This window comes from Hyla sarda, chromosome 4 (assembly GCF_029499605.1).
Source record: "Hyla sarda isolate aHylSar1 chromosome 4, aHylSar1.hap1, whole genome shotgun sequence".
NCBI lineage: Eukaryota > Metazoa > Chordata > Amphibia > Anura > Hylidae > Hyla > Hyla sarda.
In genome coordinates, this window is record NC_079192.1 from 59,728,653 (window position 1) to 59,742,426 (window position 13,774).

A 13,774-nucleotide genomic window follows, 5' to 3' on the forward strand; every position below is an offset into this window, starting at 1 on the left:
TTATGTATTTTTATTTCTTTTAACCACCCCTTAACCCTACCAGGATCAAGGGCATACAGGTACGCCCTTAAGTCCTGGCACTTAAGGACCAAGAGCGTACCTGTACGCCCCTGGCGTTTCTGTTCACTGCCGGTAATCCGGCGGTGAACAGAATGGGATGCCTGCTGAAATTATTCAGACCGGTGATCATTCAGACCATCGATATGTGGGGAATACGTGTGACCCAATGACACGTGTGACCTGATGACCCGGAATCAGAGGGTGATTGGTTGTGTACGACACACCACCAATCACCCTCTGTTGCTGGTGGGAGATGGCGATCACATCACTGCATAGGGGATAGGGGATAAGATGTGTAAGCACCAGAGTACCCCTTTAAGTACCCCCCTAATAGGTCCCCAAGGGTCCGTTGAACATTTTCCAGCGTGACCCGGGCCCTATTAGGGCGCCGCGTTTTGCCCCCTATTTTTTTAGGCTGCAGCCTTTTTTTTTAATCACACACCATTATACAGTTTGCACCAAAACACACACGCTTCCGGACCCCAGAACATCCTTCCACTCAGGGTGTTAACGGGAAAATCATGGGGGACCTTTTGCACCCACTGCTGGATAAGATTTACCACCTTTACGTGGATATAACTTTTATACCAGTATCCCTCTGTTTAAATCCCTCGCCGCCAGATCCACGTCCGTCCGCTTGTGGGTCCGTTTGGAAGAACCAGAGAGGGCTCCCTCTAAATTTTGTTAAGATACCTATGCCCAAGGGTGAGTCCCGTGCCCTTACCCATGAAAACCTGTTGCTGGTCAGGTATAAGGATAAGAGGGATGTTCTTATGCTGACCAAAATTCATGGTAACGGCAGCTCACCTGTCCCTGTGCGAGGCACCAAAACAACGGTCCTCAAGCCTGATTGTATTCTGGACTACAATCAGTATATAGGGGGAGTTGATCTCTCTGATCAAGTCCTCAAGCCATATAACGCCATGCGTAAAACACGGGTATGGTACAAAACAGTTGCGGTCTACTTGGTGCAGGTTGCCATGTACAACTCTTTTGTATTGTCCCAGTACGCTGGCAACACAGGGACATTCATTCAGTTCCAGGAGGAAGTCCTAAAGGCCCTGATCTTTAACGACCGGGAAAGAGCAGGCCGGAGTTCCCAAAGAACTGTAAATATAGGTGCAAGGATCGTCCCAGGCCAGCACTTTCCAGGTGAGGTCCCTCACACTGGAAAGAAGGGACGATTCCAGAAAAAATGCAGAGCGTGTTGCAAGAGGGGGATATGGAAGGACACCACCACTCTGATCATCGGGCCTCTGCATTAAAGGTTGCTTCCGGAAGTACCACACTTCCATGAAGTACTACATTTTTTGTCCTTTTCCCTTTTCATTTAATTTTTCCATAATTTGTCCCCAATTTACCAAGTCCAGAGTACATTCCAGATTTTAACCCTATAAACCCTAGAATTGCCCAAAAAACCCTTTCATAAAAAAAAAAACTGATAAGAACTCTTGGAGTATTTTTTCCAAGAATAGGTCATGGGTCCCTATCATCAGAGAGCGCTCTCTCTCCACCTGAGCAGGGTGCATATTTGAGGCAGCAGGTTAGGGACGGCCACACACATCACATTCCCAGAATGATCATTCAGAGCATAGGGTTTGGGGAGGACATATTTTTTTGCTTTTGGTTTTTGGCATATCAGTAGTAAAATAGCAATTTTCATTTTCCCCATAGTACACTTTATTCATTTCTGGAAAGTAAATTTAGGGAACACCTGTTTCCAATTGTCCAGTTCCCCCCTATACACCTTCCCTAGGGGGTGCACTGTCTGTAATAGGCTCACATATGGATGTTCCTTTTATTTTCCTCTGAATGAGCTACTGATAGGTTTGAAGAAACATAATCCTCAAATGCCAACAGAGTTCCTTCTCATGAACCCCATCATATTTCCAGGTGACAATTCAGGGTCACATGTTAGTTGTTCTCAGAAAGATGAAGCAGAGCATAGGTTGAAAATTGCCCTTAAATGCCCTTCCTTGTCAATAGTAGGTTTCCCCCCCCCTACTTACCTGATGTAGGTATGCATATATTATTTACTTACCTGATACAGCTATGTATATATTGTCATCACAATATATTCTTTATTCTATATTATATATTGTGCTCCGGACTTCCCTAACATCTTGGCCTTAAATGTGTCCGATGTACCGAATTTATTTGGGTGTCATATTGACCCCCTTACTTTTCATCATTTTACTAATTGATATAGATTGGTGCCGTATAGATTTTCACAATTCCTCCATTTCCTAGTTATCCAGCTAGTTGTGCTTTCTTTATTTTATATATTACAACCAATGTATTTTCAAAATGAGTTGTCAACTATCTATGACCTATATATGCTCTGGTTCCTGAATCGGATCTTTTTGGAATAATGTGGTCTCTTTCAGGGGATCGGATACATTGGGACTTAGCCTAAAATACCTTAGTGAGAATCTCTTCCCATACCTATCTCGGTCAGCGCATCCAGTCTCCTGTCTCGCGCGATCTGTTATGATCGCGGCGAATAACGACGCTCCGGGCAATGGGCAGGGCCCGAGAGCGCGTCAGGATGACCGATACCGGATATGAGGACAGACGCTGCCTTGCTTCCGGCAGAGTGCGCGCCAGGCAGAAACAAGCCGGCATCTCTGCCAATTCAGAGTGTAGCGCTCCCGGACAGAAACAGGAATGAATAAGCGGTAAACGTAAGTGTTACATGACACATTCCTTTCCAGGTACGGACTCTCCATAGGTACTCACTGATAGGGATCCTATGTTTTATTTTTCAGGAACAGGATGAGTAACCTGAGTGAGTACGGAGAGCTATGTGGCCATTCTTTATTTTGCAGGATTGAACTTGGATTCAGAATTGATTTTTGGTATGTGTCACTTTTTTTCAGGTACCGACCAGAATCCTGTATTTGCTGATTTCATCATTTAAGCCCAGGAGATGGCATATGGGTGTTTGGGATACATGTATAATTAAGTGTATTCATTAATTACTTCTATATCTTGCCATGGGGCTATAGATAATCCCCTAAAAATCCCCTGAGGACGGCGCCGTAAAGACAGTGGCGCTAGAAACGCGTTGGGCTTTATTCTTTTGTGCTAAAAGGGGTACTCTTTTTCTCCTTGACACATCAGGAGATTTATTAACAGTGATTCTACTCTTTATAAATCAGTGTCGCATTGGAGACACTGTATTGTCTGATTCATAATACATCACTATTGAGTGATTTTATGACCTTTCCTTTATCTGGCATTAATAAATGTTAAGTTTTATTGAGCACTTCCCTAACTATAATCTATTCTCACATAGTTACTTATTTTTTGGAAACCACACCCCTCAAGGAACGCAACAAAGGGTACAGTGAGCCTTAATACCCCACAGGTGATTGACGAACTTTTGTTAAATTGGAACGTGAAAATGAAAAATTTGTAGTCTCTCAGTGCATTCTGGAAGTTGTAGTTTTGCAACAGCTGGAGGCATGCAGGTTGGGAAACTTCCAGTTAGGAAACACACTCTAACCAGTTCCCAACCATTGTGCCTACAGCAGTTGAAAAACTACAACTCCCAGCATGTACTGACAGCCAAAGGGCATTCTAGGAGTTATAGTTATGCAACAACTGGAGAAGAACAGTTTGGAGACCACTGTGTAGTGGTCCAAAAACTGTGGACCTCCAGATGTTGCAAAACTACTACTCCAAGCATGCCCAGACTTTCCAGACATGATGGGAGTTGTAGTTCAGCAACATCTGTCTGGGCATGCTGGGAATTGTAGTTTTGCAACATCTGGAGGTCTACAGTTTGGAGACCACTGTACAGCTGTTGTATTAGTTGCAGTTGATCTCTCACCCACCAAGTAATCGCTCCACCCATTGAAGCAGACAGGCTCCCTGTCATCAGCTGGCTAGTGATGTCAGGTCTCGACCGCATTGCAAGCTGGTAAAAATCCGAGACAACAGTAATTTTGTATGCTGCTAAAAATAAATATTGGGGAGAAAATCACAGAAGAATCGTGAGAAAACCGTCACACACAGGTACAGACACTATATTATGAATTACACTAACTTTACAGCCCCTGTAGCATAGTCAAATTAAAAAAATCCTGGAATACCCCTGTAACCCCTCAAGGACCCATTTTACACCTTAGGACCAGAGCGTTTTTTGCACATCTGACCACTGTCATTTTAACCCCTTAAGGACGCAGAACGTAAATGTACGTCCTGATCATTCATAACGCTGCACGGAGGTCCCCTCTCCTTCCTCCATCCGGCTCCCGGCGTCTCCTGCTCTGGTCTGTGATCGAGCAGACCAGATCAGAAGATCGTCGATAACACTGATCTGTTTTATGTCCTATACATAGAACAGATCAGTATTAGCAATCATGGTATTGCTATGAATAGTCTCCTATGGGGACTATTCAAGTGTAAAAAAAAATTTAAAAGTAAAAAAAAAGTGAAAAATCCCCTCCCCCAATAAAAAAGTAAAACGTCAGTTTTTTCCTATTTTACCCCCAAAAAGCATAATTTTTTTTATAGACATATTTGGTATCGCCGCGTGCGTAAATGTCCGAACTATTAAAATAAAATGTTAATGATCCCGTACGGTGAACGGCGTGAACGAAAAAAAAAAAGTCCAAAATTCCTACTTTTTTAATACATTTTATTTAAAAAAAAACATAAACAATTTATTAAAAGTTTTTTATATGCAAATGTAGAATCAAAAAAAAGTACAGATCATGGCGCAAAAAATGAGCCCCCATACCGCCGCTTATACGGAAAAATAAAAAAGTTAGTGGTCATCAAAATAAAGGGATTATAAACGTACTAATTTGGTTAAAAAGTTTGTGATTTTTTTTTAAGCGCAACAATAATATAAAAGTACGTAATAATGGGTATCATTTTAACCATATTGACCCTCAGAATAAAGAACACATGTCATTTTTACCATAAATTGTACGGCGTGAAAACAAAACCTTCCAAAATTAGCAAAATTGCATTTTTCGTTTTCATTTCCCCACAAAAATAGTGTTTTTTGGTTGCGCCATACATTTTATGATATAATGAGTGATGTCATTACAAAGGACAACTGGTCGCGCAAAAAACAAGCCCTCATACTAGTCTGTGGATGAAAATATAAAAGAGTTATGATTTTTAGAAGGCGAGGAGGAAGGGGTTAAACATTCCTTAAGGGGTTAAACATTAATAACTCTGGAATGATTTTAGTTATCATTCTGATTCTGAGATTGTTTTTTCATGACATATTCTACTTTAACATAGTGGTAAAATTTTGTGGTAACTTGCATCCTTTCTTGGTAAAAAAAATCCCCAAATTTGATGAAAAATTTGAAAATTTAGCATTTTTCTAACTTTGAAGCTCTCTGCTTGTAAGGAAAATGGATATTCCAAATAATTTTTTTTTAATTCACATATACAATATGTCTACTTCATGCTTGCGTCATAAAATTGATGTGTTTTTTCTTTTGGAAGACACCAGAGGGCTTCAAAGTTCAGCAGCAATTTTCCAATTTTTCACAAAATTTTCAAACTCACTATTTTTCAGGGACCAGTTCAGGTTTGAAGTGGATTTGAAGGGTCTTCATCTTAGAAATTCCCCACAAATGACCCCATTATAAAAACTGCACCCCCCCCCAAAGTATTAAAAATGACATTCAGTCAGCGTTTTAACCCTTTAGGTGTTTCACAGGAATAGCAGCAAAGTGAAGGAGAAAATTTTACAATCTTCATTTTTTACACTCGCATGTTCTTGTAGACCCAATTTTTGAATTTTTACAAGGGTAAAAGGAGAAAATGTATACTTATGTTTGTTAGCCCAATTTCTCTCGAGTAAGCACATACCACATATGTCTATGTAAAGTGTTTGGCGGATGCACTAGAGGGCTCAGAAGGGAAGTAGCGACAAGGGGATTTTAGAGAGTAGGTTTTTCTGAAATGGTTTTTGGGGGGCATGTTGCATTTAGGTAGGCCTTAAGGTGCCAGAACAACGGAAAAAAAACACATTCCATACCATTTTGGAAACTAGACCCCTTGAGGAACGTAACAAGGAATTAAGTGAGCCTTAATACCCCACAGGTGTTTCACGAGTTTTGCATATGTAAAAAAAATGTTTAAAATGTTAAAAAAATTTCACTAAAATGTGTTTCCCCCCAAATTTCACCTTTTTGCAAGGGTTAATAGCAGAAAATTTGTAACACCATCTCTACTGAGTATGGAGGTACCCCATAAGTTGACCTGAAGTGCACTACGGGCGAACTACAATGCTCAGAAGAGAAGGAGTCATATTTGGCCTTTTGAGAGCAAATTTTGGTTAAGGGGCATTGTTCCAAAAATCTGTCAGACACCTGTGGGGCGTAAATGCTCACTGTACCCCTTATTACATTACGTGAGGGGTGTAGTTTCCAAAATGGGATCACATGTGGGTATTTATTTTTTTGCTTTTATGTCAGAACCGCTGTAAAATCGGCCACCCCTGTGCAAATCACCAATTTAGGCCTCAAATGTACATGGTGCGCTCTCACTCCTGAGCCTTGTTGTGCTCCCACAGAGCATTTTATGCCTACATATGGGGTATTTCTGTACTCAGGAGAAATTGTTTTACACATTTTGGGGGTCTTTTTTTCCTTTTAACGCTTGTGAAAATAAAAAGTATAGGGCAACACCAGCATGTTAGTGTAAAATGTTTTATTTTTTTAAACATACAAGCTGGTGTAGCCCCAACTTTTGATTTTCATAAGGGGTAAAAGGAGAAAAAGCCCCCCAAAATTTGTAGTGCAATTTCTCCCGAGTACGGAAATACCTCATATGTAGCCCTAAACTGTTTCCTTGAAATACGACAGGGCTCCGAAGTGAGAGAGTTCCATGCGCATTTGAGGACTAAATTAGGGATCGCATAGGGTGGACATAGGGGTATTCTACACCAGTGATTCCCAAAAAGGGTGCCTCCAGCTGTTGCTAAATTCCCAGCATGCCTGGACAGTCAGTGGCTGTCTGGACATGCTGGGAGTTGTTGTTTTGCAACAGCTGGAGGCTCCATTTTGGAAACACTGCCATACAATACATTTTTCATTTTTATTGGGGGGACAGTGTAAGGGGTGTATATGTAGTGTTTTACTCTTTATTATGTGTTAGTGTAGTGTTTTTAGGGTACATTCGCACTGGCGTGTTATGGTGAGTTTCCCGCTAGGAGTTTGAGCTGCGGCGAAAAATTTGCCGCAGCCCAAACTTGAAGCAGGAAACTTACTGTAAACCTGCCTGTGTGAATGTACCCTGTACGTTCACATGGGGGGGGCAAACCTCCAGCTGTTTCAAAACTACAACTCCCAGCATGTACTGACAGACCGTGCATGCTGGGAGTTGTACTTTTGCAACAGCTGGAGACACACTGGTTGGAAAACCTTCAGTTAGGTTTTGTTACCTAACTCAGTATTTTCCAACCAGTCTGCCTCCTGCTGTTTCAAAACTACAACTCCCAGCATGTACTGATCGCCGAAGGGCATGCTGGGAGATGTAATTATGCAATAGCTGGAGGTACGCAACTACAACTCCCAGCATGCCGAGACAGCTAATTGCTGTTTGGACATACTGGGATTTGCAGTTTTGCAACATCTGGAGGGCTACAGTTTTAGAGAACACTGCAAAGTGATCTCCAAACTGTGGTCCTCCAGCTGTTGCAAAACTACAATTCCCAGCATGCCCAGACAGCAAACAGTTGTTTGGGCATGCTAGGAGTTGTAGTTTTGCAAGATCTGGAGGGCTACAGTTTAGGGACCACTATATAGTGGTCTCAAACTGTAGCCCTCCAGCTGTTGCAAAACTACATATTCCAGCATGCCCAAACAGCTGTCTGGGCATGCTGGGAGTTGTAGTTTTGCAACATCTGGAGGGCTTCAGTTAGAGACCACTGTATAATGGTCTCAAACTGTACCCTGCAGATGTTGCTAGGCAACTCACCGGCTTCCGTCGGATCCAGCTGCACGTCATCGCTGCCTGCCGATCTCCGTTGCCCGCAGCCTCCGTCGCCTGTCCGGATCGGTAAGTGGATCTTCAACGCCAGTCCCCGTCGTTTCCCCGTCCTGCTCCGCCTATTGTGGGTGGGCAGGACGGGGAAAACGAAAGTTAACGCCCCCGCCCCCGATCTGCTATTGGTGGTCGCGTCTAGACCACCAATAGCAGGGATAGGAGGGGTGGCACCCCTGCCACCTCACTCCTATCGCTTCAGGGGGATCCTAGGTGTCTTAGACACCCGCGATTCCCCTTACATTCCGGGTCACCAGGTCACTATAGACACCGTAATGACCCGGAATCGCACAAATCGCAAGTGCGGATTTGCCGCGATCGCCGACATGGGGGGGGGGTCTGATGACCCCCCTGGACATTTGCACGGAATGCCTGCTGAATGATTTCAGCAGGCATCCCGGTCCGATCCCCGCCCAGCGCACGGCGGGGACCAGAACTGCCCATGACGTAACTGTACGTCCTTGGTCCTTAAGACCCAGGGTGTCGGGACGTAACGTTACGTCATGGGTCCTGTAGGGGTTAAGTACTGGGACGCGAGGGTGTACCTGTCAACAGACTAATATTTTGTCTTGTAAAATGTTAAATAATGGAAGCCTGACAGATCACATTAAAACTAACAATATAAAATCATGCAGTGGCCTTGCCGGCTTTCTTTGGTTATATTCCCTTATGACATCACACATGTGATGTCATCAAGTGTTTGGAGCTATCTGTACCAGACACTAGTACAGTTCAGGCCTTAGCTATCAGAGGGAGTGAACACAAAGAACAGGAGATGAGGAAGAGGACAAGATGACACAAGAGAGGTACATTAATCCTAATTATTGGTCAGAATACATCTAGAGTTCTAGACTTGCAAATGATGACTAGATCAATTAAATATAATGTGTCAAAATAATAATGTAAATTGTATTAAATCTAATTATTTAACTAGACACTTTGCTGATGTTCACAAATTACCAAGTATATACTGTTTATTAATTTCTATTACACAAAGAGTTGGAGGTTATAAATACTGTGGGGGAGATTTATCAAAACCTGTCCACAGGAAAAGTTGCCCAGTTGCCCATAGCAACCAATCAGCTCGCTTCTTTCATTTTTAACAAGGCCTCTGTAAAAATGTAAGAAGCAATCAGATTGGTTGCTAGGGGCAACTGGGCAACTCTTCCTTCACACGGGTTTTGATAAATCTCCCCCTGTATGAGTATATTAAGTCTATGGGGGAGAATCATCAAAATCTGTGTAGAGGAGTTGCACATAGTAATACTGAATCATAAAAAGAAATGCATACATTGAATTTTCTTTAACAGGATTGTCCCACAGAGCAAATTTGGTCAAATCAGGTGTGTGCCCCATACATATATGTGTGGTATGGGGGTTTGATGCAGGGCAGATGGAATTACCCTAGGGGCAGATGGCATTAATCCCTTGTATTCGTGATGCCAGGGTGTGGTTTATACTCAATACCACCCAAAGGTATACTGCTGGATCCCGGGCTGGGCACAGGGACAATAATGACTCCGACACCAAGTTATGGATAACGATAGCTTTACTGAGGTTAGACAGGTGGAAAAGTCTATACAGTTCAGCCAGGGCCCACAGAGGTGACCAGTGACTTCAGAGACCTTTAGGGCTTGCTGGGACTTGTAGTAGATGAGGTCAATTTAATGCAGGCCAAGTTGACTTGACAAATGATGACTGTGACTGACTTGTGACTGATGACTGACAAGACTGTGACTGTGGCTTACTTGAAGGTTTGTAGCTTGTGGCTGCAGACTGGACTTGAGGCCTCCTATGACTCAGGACACACACTTAGGCACGACTTGACTGGACATCATCAGGAAGCAAGAGAGAGGGAGCAAAGGCTCAACCCCGGGCTTTTATGGGGGAGGCTTTGAGGGGATCCCATTGGTCACCCTTAAGTCACCTGGTCACTGATACCTCCTGGGTAACAATCATATGACAACTCACATGGTAAACAGTCTTAAAGTGACAACACTTTCTTCACACATTACACAGTATAATACATAATAAACCTATTTACATGGGGGACACTGAAGGAAGGCTGCCTGCCAGGGCAGCAAGGGTATGGGGTAACACCTCCCGTACTAGGCTACCACATATGTAAAGGTGAACAAATGTGCTGTTTTTTAAGGAAAATAACCTATATCCCTGTTCTTCTCCCTCATGGATCTGATCACCTAATTTCCTCTCTGAGCTCTAACCCTACTGTTGCCAGGCAACAGAGCACACACTTCCCACAATCCCCCTTGCTTATAAGCACAGTGGAGACAAACTGCCATTACCTTCAGAAGACTGCAGGTGAACTGAGCATGTATTACCCCGCCACAGTGGGTCGTAACCAAGGTCATCAGTTATCAAAACAATGCGGGTACATTGAGGATTAGTAATTTATATCTCTTACTGAGATAGATAGAGAGGGCATAGATGAGTGTTTCCTGCAAAACTACAACTGCCAGCATGGTCGGAGGTGTAGTTTTGCATGTTGTAGTTTTGCAACGGCGGGAGGCACCCTCTTCAGGAAACACTTATCTATCTATTAGTGTTTTCCAACCCTCCAGCTGTTGCAAAACTACAACTCGTAGCATGCTATGAGTTGTAGTTTTGCAACAGCTGGAGGCATCCTGGAAAGGGGGGGGGCGGTGGGGTACAGGGATAGTGCTGGAAAAGGGGGGGGGCAGGGATAGTGTGTGTGGGGGTGTTTGGGGGACACAGCGATAGAAAACACTGTCCAGGCATGATGGGAGTTGTAGTTCGGCAACATCAGAAGGGACAGATGTTGCAGAACTACAACTCCCAGCATGCCTGACTGTTTGGGCATGCTGGGAATTGTAGTTTGCAACATCTGGAGGTCTACAGTTTGGAGACCACTGTATAGTGGTCTTCAAACTGTGCCCCTCCATAAGTTGCAAAACTACAACTCCCAGCATGTCAAGACTGTCCAGGAATGCTGGGAATTGTAGTTTGCAACATCTGGAGGTCTACAGTTTGGAGACCACTGTATAGTGGTCTCCAAACTGTGCCCCTCCAGATGTTGCAAAACAACAACTCCCAGCATGCCAAGACTGTCCAGGCATGCTCAAAGTTTTAGTTCTGCAACATCTGAAGGGCCAAATGTTAAAGAACTACAACTCCCACCATGCCTGAGAGTAGTTTTGCAACATCTAGAAACCACAGTTTGGAGACCACTGCACAGTGTTCTCCAATCTGTGGCCCCCCCAGATGTTGCAAAACTACAACTCCCAGCATGCCCAGACAGCCTTTGGCTGTCTGGGCATGCTGGGAGTTGTAGTTTTGTAACTTCTAGCAGGCCACAGTGAAGATCACTCACCTCCAATGCCACTGCTCCTCTAAATTGTCGCTTGTTGTCTGCCACCACCTGCTGCCTGCCGCCTGCCGCCAGTAAGACCCCGAACCCCCATGGCCCTTTCCAACCCCCCCAGACTCATCATCCCCCCCCCCACCCCCTCCTCTGCCTGGACTTCAATGGGTGGGCAGAGCGGGGGATCTGAACTTTATTCCCTCCTGACCAACCAATGGTAGGGGATAGGAGGAGGTGGCACCCCGATCACCCTTATTTTCTGGGCCATCGGCTACCAGAGACCAGATTGGCCCAAAAAAAAATGTGATTGGCCAGTCAGAATTGACTAGTGAATAATTTTGACCATGGTCTCAGGACCCCCCCTAGGCAATGTGCCGGGATGGATATCAGCAGTAGTACCTCCCAGCGAGTGGTGGTGATCGGAAATACCGAGGACAGGTACGCCCTCCATCCTTAAGTACCGGGATGTGAGGGCGTACCTGTACACCCTCCGTACCCAACAGGTTAATATTTTGTCTTGTAAAATGTTAGATAATGGAAGCCTGACAGACCCATTAAAACTAACAATATAAAATCATGCAGTGGCCTTGCCGGCTTTCTTTGTTAATCTTCCCTTATGACATCACACATGTGACGTCATCAAGTGTTTGGAGCTATCTGTACCAGCCACTAGTACAGTTCAGGCCTTAGCTATCAGAGGGAGCACACACAAAGAACAGGAGATGAGGAAGAGGACATGATGACACAGGAGAGGTACATAAATCCTAAATATTGGTCAGAATACATCTAGAGTTCTAGACTTGCAAATGATGACTAGATCTATTAAATATAACGTGTCAAAATAATAATGTAAATTGTATTAAATCTAATTATTCAACTAAACTCTTGCCCATAGCAACCAATCAGATTGCTTCTTTCATTTTGCAGGGTCCGAAGGGCGCTGATTGGTTGCTATGGGCAACTCAGCAAATTTTCCTCTGGACAGGTTTTGATAAATCCCCCCCTATATGCGTCTATGGGCCCTGATTTACTATTGTAAACCCGACATAATTTGTCGGTTGTCTGCCAGAATCTGCGCCAGAATTCTTTCTGTTTGCGCCAGAAATGAAAAACCCGACCAACTCTCCATTTTACTGAGAAAACCCGAAAAAGGGGCATAGCTGTTGAGAAAAGGGGCTGTGGTAACAGAAATGGTGCGTGTTCCTCACATTTTCACAAAAACCCAACATATTTACTAAGGTTTCCACAGAAAATGTAGTAGATTTGAGCTGAGAAAAACTCTACAGATCAGAACATGTGTAAAAAAAAGCAAAATGTAGGGAAACCTTAGTAAATACTGTGGAAAGAAAATTTAGGGAATTAATACCCACAATGAAACCTACACAACACTCTTAGTAAATCAGGGCCGTTAAGTTTATGATCTACCATCATCAGATTGATTCTTTCAGTTTTCAGAAGCCTTTTTAAAAAATGAAAGCATCAATCTTATTGGTTGCTACTGGCAACTGGTCAACTTTTCCTCTGCACTGGTTTTGATAAATCTCCCCTATATCTATAGTTTTCCATACATAGAAAGGGAAAAGCACCTAAATGTCTAAAACACACCTATATGTTCAGTGTATGTGACCTACTAATGGGGGTGACAGGGAAGTAATATAAGATATCTCTGACCTTTCACATGACCTCCTGTTACAACCTAAAACAAGAATTTAGGCTGAAATAATGTATATTTCACTATTATGCTGGATTTCATGTATGACTATTAATACTGAATCATAAAAAGAAATGCATACATTGAATTTTCTTTGGATTGTCCCACAGAGCAAATTAAGTAAAATCAAATGTGTGCCCCATACATATATGTAAAGGTGAACAAATGTGCTGTTTTTAAGGAAAATAACTTATATCCCTGTAGAGTTCTTCTCCCCCATGGATCTGATCACCAAATTTCCTCTATGAGCTCTAACCCTACTGTTAAGCACAGTGGAGACATACTGACATTACCTTCAGGAGACTGCAGGTGAACTGAGCATTTATTACCTCGCCATAGTAGGTCGTAACCAAGGGCAACAGTTATCAAAACAATGCGGGTACATGGAGGATTAGTAATCTTATATCTCTCTCTGAGATAGATAGATCGATAGATAGATAGATAGATAGATAGGGCATAGACCAGTGTTTCCTGAACAGATTGCCTCCAGCACTGGAGGCACCATGGTTGGGAAACACTGACATAGATAGATAGATAGATCATAGGCGTGCGCACGGGGTGCGCCTGGGCACACCCTAATCAAGCCCAGGGCCCCCCCCCCCCCCCATGTGCCCCCCCAACTGAAATTGGTGCCGGACTGT

At 43.4% G+C, this 13,774-nt stretch overlaps 1 long non-coding RNA gene across 2 annotated transcripts in view; it reads left to right on the forward strand.

The window, feature by feature from the left end:
* The window catches only part of LOC130367994 (uncharacterized), a 43,581-nt gene that overhangs the window by 18,642 nt on the left and 11,165 nt on the right, over positions 1–13,774 (forward strand). The window contains exons 4-5 of one of the 2 annotated variants that reach the window (XR_008892252.1): positions 2,829–2,848; positions 2,940–3,321. The exons of the other annotated variant lie outside the window; for it this stretch is intronic. This is a non-coding gene — a long non-coding RNA (uncharacterized LOC130367994). Of the gene's footprint in view, positions 1–2,828; positions 2,849–2,939; positions 3,322–13,774 lie in introns of those variants that run through there. 2 annotated transcript variants of the gene reach the window in all.